Below are 16,585 nucleotides of genomic sequence, written 5' to 3'. Positions count from 1 at the left end.
CTTGGGTCATTTGTATATAAATAATAATATTGATATCTAGAATGGTATACATTATTGACATATTATTTTTTTTTATTTTAGTACCGATCTATTATCATGGACCTATTATCCGTAGTATCTACACAAAAATAACTCAAAAACTAATTTTTCAAAAGTTCGTAACAAAATCGCGTTAACGTTTTCAGATAAATGATCTGCTAAGAAGTTTACTTTTTAAAAGAGGGAAGGGGGTCCTATATGAAAAATAAAAGTTTGGATCTTCACAGGGCACTCGTTAAGTAGTACAAAAAATATCAATAATTTGAAATTTGAAGACTATAATATGATCCTTAAGTATGTATTAAATAATTCCAAAAATCAGATTTTGAGTAACTGCGTTATTGAAGAAGAAAAGGGGATGGACATTATATTTGAATCGCCCTGTATAAAATATTTCTATTGGTACAATCATTTTACGTTTTGTATATTATTACCGTATATGTATGCTTATGGAACGGAGTTGTGACCAACGACCCGCGAAATCCGTGTTCGGGATGTGTAAGACACTCAGATATGACTCACTGTAATATTAAAATAATTATGTCACAAAATAAACGATATTGTCATCATATCGCTGCAGGAGTTATATTATATATTATATGATGCAGCGATCGATTCGTCACGTGATATTGTGGTTATACTTATATTATGATATACACGCGTTTTCCCGCCAATCGTTATATCATATGATATTATATAATCACTTTATTTTACATTATATCAACCTATGTGCGTCATCAACTGAATACACAAACATAGTCAAACTTCTCTCTTTACCTAATCAAAAATGTTTGAATCGCATTTGATCCGATAATTCCATAGAACTTATAAAAGTTAATTTTAATTTACATTTTAGCGTGTGTCGTTTGATTTAATACCTAATTTAGAAAAAAATGTATAATGTGAGGAGAACCATTATTTATTTATATTTGTTAGTAAATAGATTTTATAGAATGATCGGAACGAGTGCAATATAACTATTAAATTGTTCTGTCTCAAATGAAATTCTACAAAAATAAGTGCATTTTGATCTTTCCCAATTTTTAAGATTAATTTAAACTTAAAAGTTCTATTTTGATGTCAATCAAAACGTAAATTACAGAACATATTTTTACAATATATATTACCTGGATTGTGAACAGGAAGGTGACTTTTGGGATAGTGTATATTATAAGCAGTAGTAAGTTTCTATACACATGATGATAAATATGATTGCATTCGATAAAGAATTTAAGTTGATTAGTTTAACTGAATGTAATATACTGATTACTGATTAGTATTAAGTAATAAGACTTTTATATTTTGAAAACAATATGAGAAATGTATTGATTTTATAATTATCTAGATTACTTTATTCCGTCAACACAGTCATATATTATAGAAACTAATTATAATAGTAATAAAATGTACTAAAATTCTATTATATGTAACCCAACCTAACCATTTATAAAAAAATCAATAAAATTTTTAACAATTAATAATAATTTACTTAATGAAGATAAATAAATAAACAATAACATAAATTATTGTCATCAATAACTTGTATTGTAGATTTCACTAATTTTCTCACTATTTTGGTAGTTTTTCCCTATGTTTTCTGTTATTACTGAGAAAATAAAAAATTGACCTCTTTATAAAATCAACTATAGGTATATAAAAATTTTTTCTAACGAAGAACTTCTAGAAAAAATTAATGATAAACAAAAAGAAAAATCAAATCATCGTAACATCAATACATTACTTGCTTCACTCAAAATGTAATAGTAATATTTTACTAGAATATTTTTTAATGGCATCATTTTATTTTATTAAAATATACAATGCACCTACTTACTTATATATTATTTATGAATCAATTAAAAAACATCGTAGCTCATTACTGCATGCCTTAATTATAATGATATTCTACACTGTTTTAAATTAGTAGGTCTAAATGTTTAGAAAAAAAAAATACATATTTTTGAAACCGTTAGATGTATTATTATAAGTCAATATAATCATAAAAGGTATATGAATTTAATGAAATACATATTTATAGTAATAATAGTCATATATCTTGGGCATGTTAAACTTAAACCATCAATTGCACTGCAGCCTGGCCAAAATACTTATAAATATTTATGTATAAAATCAAACATTTTATACAAAGTTATTAAAAGATTATATTAGGTATAAGATATGTATATGAAATATGTAAATATGTAAATGAAAATTGTATTTTTGTTCCTTTTTTTTTCACTTAATTATTATCCAATGATCCTAAAGGTTGCAGTCATAAGTGTTAATTATCAAATAACTTTTAAAGTTTTTATGATAATTTATTTACGCATGAATATAAAAATGTATATATTGTACAATTGTACTAATAACGTAATAACTTTTAACACATATATAAATATATATATATTGAATTTAATATTAATTTATTTGTCCAAATTACAATTTTAATATGCATGTTAAAAAATTATAATCAATTACCGATGAGCATTACGATACTTGTATACCTATTATTAGTCCTGTGTAGTGTGTATGTTCAACATCCATAGTCCATGACGGTATCGCAGTATCGCACTATGTCACAAATTACCGCTTTACCTGAGTTTACCCACGTTATTAAACAATCATCACTATGATTTAAAATATAGACCCTAAACATTATTGTCGATTAATTTGAATTAATTTTAAGTTTAAAATTTCGTAAGGAAATGAGCAAGACGAATCAATATATAAAATAGCATTATAATATATAATGTAAATTGCATATTATACACATATTATTTTTCCTGTATAATATAATATGTACAATGTACATAGATCATGATGTGTATTATTAAATTTATAATGTACATTGAGAAATTAATAACAATTTCGCGGTATAATCATGTCAAAATCTTGTTGACGCAAAAAATATAATATACATCAAGGCCGAAGAGTTTCATTCATGTTCGGGAAATAATAATTTTACAAGGTACAAGCATTATTGTAATATATATTATATTCTGTCAACAATATACCTACTTATAATGTGGCGTAATGACGTTTTTTACACGACAATAGCGAAAACTGAGTATAAAGTTAATTATATATTATAATCTATAAATATAGTACAGCGGATATTTTTCAATAAGAATACGATGTTCGTTAAGTAAATTCATTTGAAAAATTTGCTATCTTCTCGTCGTCCCATTTACTAATTTATAACAATTTTTCTCGTGGTATTTGTAACATTTATAGAACGATAGTTTTCCGTTAATGACTTAATATAATAGCAATATTATATTACTTTTTTTTATAGCAACGATTACAATAATTCCAACGATCAAATAAATCCAAAAACAATGAAATTAAATACGAGTAATAATGAATAAATGTATAGTCTATATTATTTTTTATTAAGCTTTAAAAACTGGCTTCTTTTAGAATCCGATTTTGGGGAGCATCTTAAAACTCAATTATAAAAATTATATAATATTTCTTGTCAACTGTTTTAGAAATATTTCTACGAGTATAATATAAAAGAAGATGTTTATTAAGGGAAGATTTTAAATAATGTGTAAGTGGTAGAAAATCACAAATTAAAATAATTATTACAAAGATGTCTATTTATTATAAGATGTCCGAACTTGATAGCAGTATAATAATATCATATCTCTTTACAAATTTTGTAAAATAAAAATTAACTATATTTATGAATAGCTGATATCCTGCAAGTTACATACTGTGTGTAATCGACTATTGCCATTTGCCTATAACCAAGGCTTATTATTTTAACGGGCAGTAGGACCCAATTGGGCACTAGGAAAAATCAAACGGGCAGTTGGATTTATGAATAGGTATGGGCACCTTAAAAAAATATAATTTTTCTTATAGAATGATTGAATTTCTACTGAGTATTTAAAATTTGTGTAATTTATAAACTCAAAGATCAAAATTTAAATTCAATAAAAGGTATAAAGTTGACCGAAGGTAATTCCTCTCTAAAAAGGCAAAATCGACATCACTTATTTGCGACAGAATCTCGAAATGTTAATGCTGTATGTCAAGAAATCGTAGAAAGTTTGACTATTTTTTTATTGCAACGAATTAATATTAATGATCAGCTAGTACATGTTCTAAAACCATTTATAAACCTTAAATCATTAACTCAAGTTCAGTTAAAAGAAGTTCATCGGATTATTGGAAATGATTTAGACATAACAAGACTATCATTGGAGTATGCAGAAGTACTAGAATTAGAAGAAATTGAAAATTTACACAAAATGTCTATGGCTAAATTAGTAGATTATCTTGCAACTTATACTTCATTCAATACAGTATTAATAATTATTTCTAGAGTTCTAGTGGCCAAACCACACAGTGCAGACGTAGAACGTCTCATATAAGTACGAGTAATATTTTAAAATCTTCAGATCGTCAAAGTCTTATAGTTGAAACAGAAAATGAATATTTATTTGTCTACTTTAACATGCCACCTTTAATATTATGGGATCCAAGACCTGCAACTTTGTTATGGATAAACTTATCAAACCGACGATTAAAAGAAACTTCTAAAGCACGAGAACAAGATTGGTTTAAAAGCATTTTTGATCAATCGTTGAATTCTCAGGTCTTACAAAACGATGTCCTAGAAGAGGAGGATACAAATCATTCAAAAAAAGAAAATTTTAAATATATAAAATATATTTTCATTATTTAGATATTTAAATTGTAGTGTACTATTTGTACTATCGTAAAATTGTAATTAATAATATCTAATAAGTATAAAAAGCAACAATTTTGACAAGTTTTAGTTATAATATAATCACTATACCTATGTCTCATGTCTCGAAATGTTTGCTATTAAAACTATTTTTACGTAATTAATGCATATATTATATTATATACAGTTATTAACTAGCGTTACGTAATAAAAAAACTCAATTTAAATAATGGTATACGTACAACGGAAAAGATCCGTAGGTATTTTTTAAATATTTTTCCGTATAATATTTTTTCCGAATTCTCAAATATCAATATACAATTTATTTTTTTTTTTTTTGGGGGGGGGGATAAGTATAATTTTCCAAATAAATTTCATGAAACAAACTTCAGTGTGTTTGGGCAGTAGGTAAAAATCCTTAGAATAAGCCTTGTCTATAACTAATATAAAAACAGTAGACTAAATATTAGTTTAAATAAAGATATAAGTACAATATGCCTATAACTCACTTGAGTTGTAAAAAATTCGAATTAATCGTCTAGCTTTACGCGAAGTCGTCGAAACTCTATGCATATAAAATATTCAAATAATATGTATAATATTATAATAATATATTATACACCATTCACACTAGTACCTACTACTTATACATCACCTGAATATTCGCAATCCAATCGTGCAGATATTATTATAACGGTTTATTCAAATAAAGTCAATTATAATCACTATTAAATGTAAATACATTGTAACGCCTAGTTTTTTTTTTGCCGTACCTACGCATATTGTTTGAATCCGTCAAGTGCTTTCAGGAAGAGACGTGCCCTTTCGCATATATACAAATACATTCTACATTCAATTCGAAGACGACAACGATGATTCGACCTAATCAGTATTTTCAATTTGAACGTATGTATCGCCGGCGCCTATGACTAATATAAAATTATATACTTAAATGGCTAATAACCTATGTACAGCGATTGTTAGAACTTTTTAAAATCTATACTTTGAACGGGACGTGTATTATACCACGGTTATCATATACAATACAATTATCTGCATAATTGAAAAAAAAACGTTTAATTTGTAATAAACCAATAATTATATATTATAATACAGATATTGTATATTTTTAAATGCAATACCGAATAGTGAATATACTATGTAATATAATGTCATATTAAATTATACTACGGTGTGTGTTTGAGTATAGTTTAGCACACTTTGAATATCTACTGTCCTTTTATTTTTCAATCCGGACAAAAATTATTGTTATTATATTATAATTGATTAAATTAATGGTCTAGTCAAACTATAAAAATACATTAAAAATGTACAAAATCTTGAAATATATAAAAATATGGAAAATCTATTTGTATATACAGAATTATTAAGTCATAAAACACATTTTAGTATTATAAACTAGGTATGCATGAATAACATTTATTTTCTTGTACCTATTTAGTAAAATTAACTATATTCATTATACATTAATGGATTTATTTAACAAAATAAAAATTATACAAATAAAATAAAAATACAATCAACTATTTATAAATACACGAGTCCGGAGATACACATTAAGTACTAAATAGATAGTGTAATAAAATTCGAATTAAACTATATTGTTACAGCTCAAATCGACAATTATTATTTTCCTATTTAATAAATGTCATTAAAGTAATTACAATAATCAGCTGTTTTTAAAATGAGTGAAACAGACACGTTTTTACGATACGAAATTACAGAACACACAAATAAAATAAATAAACCTATAAGTTGCGTATGATCATTTCGTATATGTCATTTGGAACCGTTGATCAGGTTTAACACATATACAATCATATTATTGATATACGTTAGCAAGATCCACGATTTCTTAATAACTGTGTCAAAAGAAAAGAAAATGTCGGTTTCTAATTTTTTAATTTATCTTATAACATTGTATTTTGTATTCATATTATTTACGCGCTGATTCCTCGTATGACTTCAGAATTACTTAATCTTAATAAGTCTCGGAGCAATTACTTTGAAAAATGGAAACTAAATTTAATTCGTTTACCTTATTGGAATTTTTTTAATGTTTTTAATAAAAACTAGGTACTAAAAAAATATGTTTAATTGCCTACAATTTATTAGCACATAAATGCGAATATTTTCAAAAGTATTAAACGAAAATAGTGCCAAAAAAAATGATATATTAACTCACTAAAAAGTTTGATAAGATAATATAACGATAAGGTCATCATTGGTCACCAAAGAGTTTAGTTAAGCATATTATACTGAAGAGATTTTTAATATTTCTATTATGTTGTTTGTATACAGGGTTTTTACCGCATTTGAGGAAACTACTAATAAGAAATTATAAAATATATATCAATAACTAAACAGCTCCTGTTACTTAAAAAAGTGATTAAAAAAATAATAAAGAAAAAAAACAATTTTCTAAAATTAAACAAAACATAATTCTTGTTTATAAATTATTATATATTTAAAAATAAATAAAATAGGTATGTATCGAAAAATATATAGATTAAGGTAATTCATAGAGATAGTTGTATATTATAGTGGTTGTTTGCTATTAAAATATAGTGCAATATACATGATATCTACTGATACATTATAGACTTGTTCTATTCCCTTAGTCTATATAAGTATGCAAATATAGAAGACATCGTGTATCAATATCATTCAAAAGAATATTATATTGTTAACACTTAAAATTCAACGGAACATAATATATCTATATGACTGATGCTGTATAGGTATACAAATAAAATTAGAAGTAGGAAATTTAAATACAGCGATGACTTTCACGTAGGGCTAGATGAAATCATGTCAACCATTATACAATCTCTAAAGGCATACACAAATAATAATAATATATACAGAACCTACAAAAATCTGAGAATTGAATGCGTTGACGATCACTTGTATTTTTATTCGTGATCATAAAAAATACCAATACGTATATTCTGGTAACAAAACGTGTTTAAAACACTTAATTATTGTAGTCTATAAAGTATTATAGATACGTTTATACTCGCGAGCGTAAAACTTGGAATGTAAAAAAAAAAAAAAATAGAAAAAGTAATTATGCATATAATAGAAAATTTTAATAACACCTATTATGGAAACAAATTATAAATTATTTATATAATACAGTTGAATATCTTATATTATATTAACTATCGATTTTTTGAAATAAAAAAAAAGAAAAACGATATTTTATTGTCAACCTCTAAAACTAAAGTACAAACTCTAATACCTACAACCTAGAATTAACTATAGAGTACATTACAAACAATACTTTTTTTTCTGTAAATAATACTTATACACAATAGCACGTTAAGTGCATAGAAATGTATTTAATAATATAAAATTAAAAATTAAATAATAAATAAGACTTATGTGTATTACTCAAAATAAACAATTTGGCGATTTCATTTCCTTGATAATATTTACTTGTTATTATATTATATAATCTCGTCAGATGTCGATTATACAGTATTTTTATAACAACAGGGATTTATTCTAATTCTACGTTTAACACGAAACCAATGCATTTAGACGAAACGTTTTTGATCCATAGTCGAGCACTTGTAGTTTACAAATCGAGTTTTATCTGCAATTATTATTTTTATAATTTACTTAGCAGTAGTGGATATTCATCTAGTGTTATAGAAAAAATGCTTATGAAAGAACGTTTTCGAATATTCATCACATGTTTCAGTGAAAAGAAAAGCTGAAAATTCTTTATTGGTTTTCATTTGAAAAACAAAAGCTTGTATTTCTACAGGACACTGTATTTTTAAGTAGTATCAAAACTTTCAAGAATTTGAAAATATGAACTCAAAGTACGAAATCCTAAAAATCAAAAATGTTAATAACTACATTATAGAAGAAAAAAACAGGGTGCACTTATGGTAAATCACGTTGTATAGACGTAAAAATCAAAATATTGTACAAACCTTAGAATATTACATATATACATATATATATTCTCATGCGGTGTACTGCATATAGTGTTATAGTATGTATAATATTGTATAGTGTGATCAATACGATGTTCGATAAAAAACCCTATATGGTCTCTTACTATATTGTGTGTACATGCGTTCATTTAGATTTCACTTTTTCACGAACCTAAGGCACCTATACAAGAACAAGTGCGGGCGTACGCGTGTTTATTTTATCTAGCTGTATTATGTGTAAGGACGATGTACAAATACTAATAATAATATTACGCTCAACGGTAAACAGTAGCATTAATAATTTATGATTATTATTATTATGTGTCGATATAATGCTATTATAATATGCGATATACGTATAGTTTATAAACGTCGTGTGTATAGTGTATATTTGAAACCATTGGTAATACACATAACATTGTTTATAATATAAGAAGCATAATATTTTTGTGGTTCGTTTCGCACGTACAGCGCAAGTGACAGCAAAAGTAAAGAAAAACGCAATATCATGACGTAAAACCGTTTGATATAATTTCCATCGTAATACAGTGCACACGGTCGTCGTAGCTAATAAAGGGAATTATCAGAAAAAAAAATATTAATCACATAACGTGTAAGCGTTATGAATAATAATAATAATATACATGTATATATATATATAATATAATATTAAATTTACGCTAAAGTGATAGTGCGCCAGTCATTATAATAGTCTCGCGCGAATTTATTATTATTATTTTAATACGACAACAATGGTTTTTGTGGTTTGGAAACAGTTTGGTAAAAATTAATATATTATTATAACTGCACTGTAACTCCGCAGAATTTTCCCGTTGACGTGCACATACACATATATTATGCTTAGTACATGATGCAGTATTATATAATATTTTACCTAAGTATATAGGTATATCTATCACATCTATAGACTCCTTATTACTTAAATTATGTATTTTATTTGTTGTGATCAATTTATTTCTTACATATCTACTCACACAGTCACACATATGATAATATTAAAATATCTTGACGTCCGTCTTCGACTCGCTTTGCTGTCGAAATATATAAAATATATTATATTCTTATTATAAGTCCGTATGAAAATTATGTACGTTTTGATGAAGCTTATAGTCTGGAGATCATACTGAATTGATTATTATCAAATTTTTCACACATATTCCTTGAAACTTTGGAAGTATTTTTTAACCCGTTAACGTACGACCTATAGATTTCAATAAGGTGGCTCACACGTGAATTTCACTTTGGCTAATAAAAATTGAATATTTTTTGTTTGTGCAATATAGAGGGTAGTTACATAAAGTTGGAGATTTTTTTTCCCAGGTAAATTAAGAGTATAATTTTTATTGGCGCAACTAGGTCTAAAATATTAGGGAGGCTACAGGCCCACAAATAAATATCTAATTTAATTTACTTACTTTCATGATTCCCAAAAAACTAGAAGGATCATCTGGATTATTTTCATTTCAATAGTAATAACTGTACAAATACAGATACTTTTTTAGTATATTAAAAATAATAAATAAAATTTTTTTGTCTATTTTTAATCATCAAAATAAAACTAAAATATTTGACTGTGGCCGCCGTAATGACACTAGTCGCTGCCGCATGCTCGCATAATATTTATTAAATAAAAATATTTTTATTTAATTATATGTACATTGCAAAATAAACTTTAATATTTTATATTTATACAATTTACTTTTGAATAATTCTCTACGTTATATTGTATAGAATGTATCTAACATTTTCACTATCTTATGCTTAAATTATTATTAAATTTTAAATAATCAGAAAAATGTGGGTGGGGCTAAAATATATTTTAAAGGGTCTAAGCCCCCTAAGTCTCCCCTAGTTGATTCAATGAAAATTTTCTAAAATAAACTTAGTGTTATGTATTCAATCTAAAACAAGTGAATTGCCTATCTCGATCAAATTATTCCACAAATCAAGTTACACCGACCACAATTATTTACCAATAAATTGAGTTAGGTACACTAAAACTTAGATGCTCCAATACAAAGTATTTAATAGTTATTCCTTTATTTTTTAGGTGAAGTCGGATTATATAGAATATAGTTGGATAGTATAATATATTATATGAATATATTAATTTTATAATTAATGTTAAATAGCATGTGAAACTACAATCACTGTTATTAAACATATACGTAGTATTAGAGTGTCTTCATTGAATAATAAAAAAAAAGCGTATTCCAACATCCAAACAATAAAGGCGAATGAACAATGAACCATCAAATATCTACAGTATACGCTAAAATGTATTAGTCTCAACAAAATTATTTAAAAAAATCTAAACTGAGTTACAAGTGTTACAACCCTAATAGAGGTGTCTTACCCCTTAATTTTATATTCATAATTTAACATTTATAAATTCTCCTTCTTTTCCTTAATTTCAAACAATTACCTTTGTAATCAGAGCGATTTCTTTGTAAAATAATAATTAAAATAAATATATGTTTAAATAAAACGCAGGTAAATATTACGAATAATATTATTGGTTTTTACTCTCTTTGTGGCTACGCACAGAAAACCGTACTATTACGAAAAATCCACATGTCACTAGTGTGTACATTAAATGACGTACGATATCCTGGTCGTGTACGCGTGTTTGATAGTATGCTGTAGTGTTTTTTTTTTATGTACATCACCGGGATTTCCGACAGGCTCAGCGTAGTGGTGTTATGCAATGGGTACGCCATATAGCTGTATGCCATCGTGCGTAATAATGTCAGAATTTTACTTATATTATACTTTTGTTTTTTATTCGGTAAACGTTAATAAAATATTTTACTCTCGTGTACATAATAATGAATAATCTAATTTATAAATGATTATATTATAGTATACTGCAGGCTAATGCCTGATTTAAAATAAAAGTATTGTAAAGTATAGTTTTTGGACAAATCTTTAGTTAAACTACCTATATTTAGTTAAAAATTCAATTTTTATGCATCGAAATTGTCAGAAAAATATTCTCTTACAGAATATGAAATAATTAAACAACAGTCAAAAAAGTGTAGCACTTAAGAAAATTTGAATGTAAAAAAAAATACAATGTTTTTCGAAAAACGTGGTTTTGTAATGAATAACGTGACTATATAATAAATTATCTAAAAAAAATATTTCTAATAACGTCAAAAATACTTTCCGAGAAAATGAACGTTTATCCACAACTCTTTAGGTACTATACTGTTGTAGGTACATAATTTTATTGTCTTCGGACTGCAACCCTTAGGCTCGAAACGACCGTACGGATGACGTCAACGGCTGCAACCAGCGATCTCCTCGCACTTTCACCATCGCCGCCCGCCCGCGATGGCCGTGACGCAACATGTAATAAAAAAAATATATACATACAAATGCATTATAATATATATCACGCGCATATTATGCCGGCCATAATATAATGTATAATAATATTATATTACTGTAGTATACTGTGCGCGACGAACATAGCGCGCGCAGCCCCTACATCCGGAACGGGTCAACGCCATCACTTTCACTATTCGAGGGTCACGCCGCCGTCGCCGCCGCCGCGTGTAAAGCAATAATACCTACAGTCATACAGTCATCCGTGCTATATAAATTATAAATTGAATTCCATGTACTATTGTGCGTAGGTATCTATATATTATATTATTCACTACAACAGCAAGTTCCGCTTGTCGCGATCGCGTATTGCAGAGCACTAAAAATTTGATAAAAGTAATCACTGCAAGTACTGCTGTGTATAGTCAGCACCGATGTGAACAACGGCGGTTGCTGCCGTTGCGGGTTGACGTAAGTCAACATAATAACAATAAGTTATATTATACGTATATGAAACCGCTTGTGCGCATAACAATAAAACCACCGAAATTTTGATTTTAAAATTTTCATTCATATTTATTTTCTAGGTTAATAGACGTTTACGGCACTTATTGGCATACAATCAGTGACATAAGAATTATTTAAGTCCATTAAGACTCAATAAGTTTTATTCGTATAATAATTAGTATGTACTTTTTAATTTTTTAAATTACAACTATACACTATTTTTTATTTTTTTATTTTTAATTAGAATTTTTTCTGGTACGTCTTGTTAAAAATATAACAATAGCTTAGTTATAGTTTATAACTTCTATAATATCTAGGTAATTTCGTGTAAGTTACTCTAAGTAAATCTCGCATTGGGTATTTATCAAGTCCTAAATTCACCTCTCTATTCGTATAATTTTTAAACATTTTAATGTATAGGCATGTTTATAAACTATTTAAACTGTTTAGTCAAAAATACCACTATCTTATAAAAAGGATATTCGAATTTTGGAGAAGTCCATAGCAGCGTAATAATATACTCGAGTGTATTTCAAACGATTTAAAAAAAAAACTCAAAAATAGACAGAGAAAATTAGGTGTCATGACGCCATACTGCGCATTATTTATTGAATTACATCGTATAAAATATAAATACAAGAGATTGTTATTATAGGAAACATATATACAGTACCAACGACCGGTGCCCTAGGATAGGTATAATAATAAATAATGATAACATTTACATATCATTAAACTGTATTATAATAATATCCTTGTTGGGGCGCAGTGATGGCGGTTTTGTTGTTGTTATAGTAAGTAGTAGTCGTTGGCCGGTTGTCACAGTTCCGACAGGATTAACGTGCCGTGGACGAGTTTTTGTATTCTATTTGTTTGTACCTGTATAATATGTATGAGAATTTTTTTTCTCTAGATAGCAAATACAAACATGCTCCGTGCAACTGCAGCTATGTAATATATATATGTGTGTATGTATAGGTGGTATACATAGATAAGCGTTTTCGATCTCACCGACAAAACCAAAATGAAAAAAAAAATGTTTGTTTTTTTTTTTTTTTTGTCCATGGTTTAACGACTGTACGCCAAATAATAGTCGCATACCGATATAATAATGTATACGCATAACTTTCTATGGAAATATTTAGAAGGAAACAAAAACAAAAGTTTGATCGGATATGGGAAATTCTACGGTGGTCTGGGGATTTTCGACATTTCGAATGATCTATTTTATCTCGATTTTATTCCTTAAACTTAAACTTATTATAGTAGGCAGGTAGTTGTTAAATACAACGATATATTAGATTGTATTATTGTGCCTGTCTTGTGCGTTTGAAAGTATTAAATGAGTACAACGAATAAATCAAAGCAAATAAGATTACAATTCCGGTTTTTGAACTAAACAAATATCAATTAAATTATAATAATTTGTCATTGCTACGAACTTATACAAATTATGAATACGAATAGGTAATAGGCACTAAATTTAAAAAAAAAACACTTCACTTTCTTAAATATTTCTAATACTAAAGGTGGGAAATAACTTTTTATTTAATGTTTATTTGTATTTAAATATAATTAAAAACGGAACGCAATATAATGCACATAAAGAATATTATATATCTATCCATTTGACATTTCAAACACGTTTGCTGTTATTATTTCATTTTTTCACAATATTATAAAGTTAATATATTATATATTATATACAATATATGATGTATAGCGCGATAGCCGATGGGTAAGGTGAGTGCAATTAAGGCGTGTCGCCCTGTACCTGTAACCTAAAATTTCGTTTTCAAATAACAAGAGTCAATATAATTTATATTATATATATTTTGTACTAGTAGCAGATACGTCTAGTTTTAAGTCCTCTGCGGAAAAAATGATTAACTACTGTCAAAACGCGTACCATATTATTTATTGCTTACTACTATAAGCACTATCGACTACCTACTTAACAGTACAATTTATAATTTACTATGCCGCTCATATAATGTTTCTATGTTTGGTGAATTATTTCGTTAATGCCGGTTAGCTCTACCAAAGTATAATATTTAATTACTAATTATATATGTATTTCCAACTTCCTATACGAGATAATTGTACTACTTGTTTTTCTGTATTAGTTCGAAATAGTTTTAAGTGTTTTAAGCAATAATTAATTACAATAGTGATCAGTCGTAATAATAATATGTAGGCAGACACTTATTCATATTTGACAATAAATGCGAGATACGAACTTTTAATAAGTTAACCTGATTGAAAATAATAACTTTATAAGCCGATTGTAAATATTGTAATGATTTTTGAAGATATAAATTAGTTAATTTTTATTTTTAACAATTGATTGCTCGGAAACAATACAGACTCCTAGTTTCACACCTTAAAATGGAGATTTGTCGATATACCCACGCCGTACACATCGATGAGCAATGTTGGGTTTGGTATTTTTTAACGCTTTCATGCTTAACCCAACACAGTAATCGTGTCACACATAATTATTAAACAGAGCGCGTATATAGGTATTAGAGATTAAAGTCATTATTATTATCGATTAGTTATTTTATATTTTGATTAATAATAATAAAAGTAATAATATAATCTAACCACATTTTCTGTGACGATTAATCACATCATACTGTTTAAGTTGATATAATGATACGTTCATTTTTGTTTTAGTACGTATATAGGTAATACATGTTATACAAACGATATGTGTCGACTTGAACGGACATCCGTCGCTTCTGCACACACCTCGGGCGCTGATTTTGCATCTGAGAGGTGTTATTTTATTTTTGAAATTCCATACTACATTAAGCTAGACGTCTTAATTTGCATATTAAAATTATACTATACAAATTTAGCAAATACAATACAATAATTATAAACAAAAATAGGTAATAAAAATGAATATTATAATAAATATATTGATTATATTATATATATATATTTACTATGTAGTGTGTCCTAATTACAAATTAATACAACATCAATACAAATACTATATATTATATATGTAAGCCACAATAAATATACAACATGTAATAAGCTTATTAAGGACAATTACAGTATATAGCGTGTGTATTAATTGTAAATTAAGTCAATTTTAAAATTTCTTTTCTCAAAATTATTTGTTTCATATAAGTACTTATAATTTACAAGTTTAGTTAAATTAAAAATCAATTAATTTCATCGTTGTTCTAATAGATATTAAATTATTATAAAAGTAAAACAATTACATATATTTTACGATACACGTAATAATATTCACTATTGTAATATTGTGGGTAAAATTTTAAACATTATACTTACATATATATATACTATAGTGATTTATTTTAAAACATTAATTATGTAATAATTTTAATTTACCTGATTAATTGAAACAAAGATTAATAATAATTTTAATATATTGTTGTGAAATTCATAAGGTATATAGAGTTACATTATAAAATATACTTTTCTTAAATAATTATTAGTGTTTAGGTATAGATTGCTTATATTTTCAAATATAGTATAATAGAACCCATAAAGTTAAACTAACTAAGTTAGTACTAATAAACGGCAAATATTTTTTGATTACAAATAAAAATGTAATTGTTTTAGAATTAAAATTTGATACGTTTTATTTAAACGTCATGTTTTATTGTTTTAACTTCGAATGTTAGATTAAGAAGACTATTAATAATCGAGAATTAAATTAGATATTTTAAGTAGTAATGATAATAATTATTAATTTTGATTCTTCATAACTAAATTCCATTTTTCAGTATATATAAATATAAATTACAATAAAAGTGAAAACATTTTATTTTACATATGTTTAACTTTTTGTTTCTTTAAACAATAATATAATATGACTTATATATTTACATATTATATTATTACATTTCACGGTGTTTGTTTTTGCCTTATCTTTCAGTGTCTATCGGTAGGTATTTAAATGCTTATCTTTAATCAGCACAGCTTTTACTTGTCTTACTTTTACTTTGCATTTTTGCTGACTAATAAGCTTCAT

Source organism: Rhopalosiphum padi, chromosome 4 (assembly GCF_020882245.1).
Source record: "Rhopalosiphum padi isolate XX-2018 chromosome 4, ASM2088224v1, whole genome shotgun sequence".
NCBI lineage: Eukaryota > Metazoa > Arthropoda > Insecta > Hemiptera > Aphididae > Rhopalosiphum > Rhopalosiphum padi.
This window is presented reverse-complemented; position numbering follows the sequence as displayed.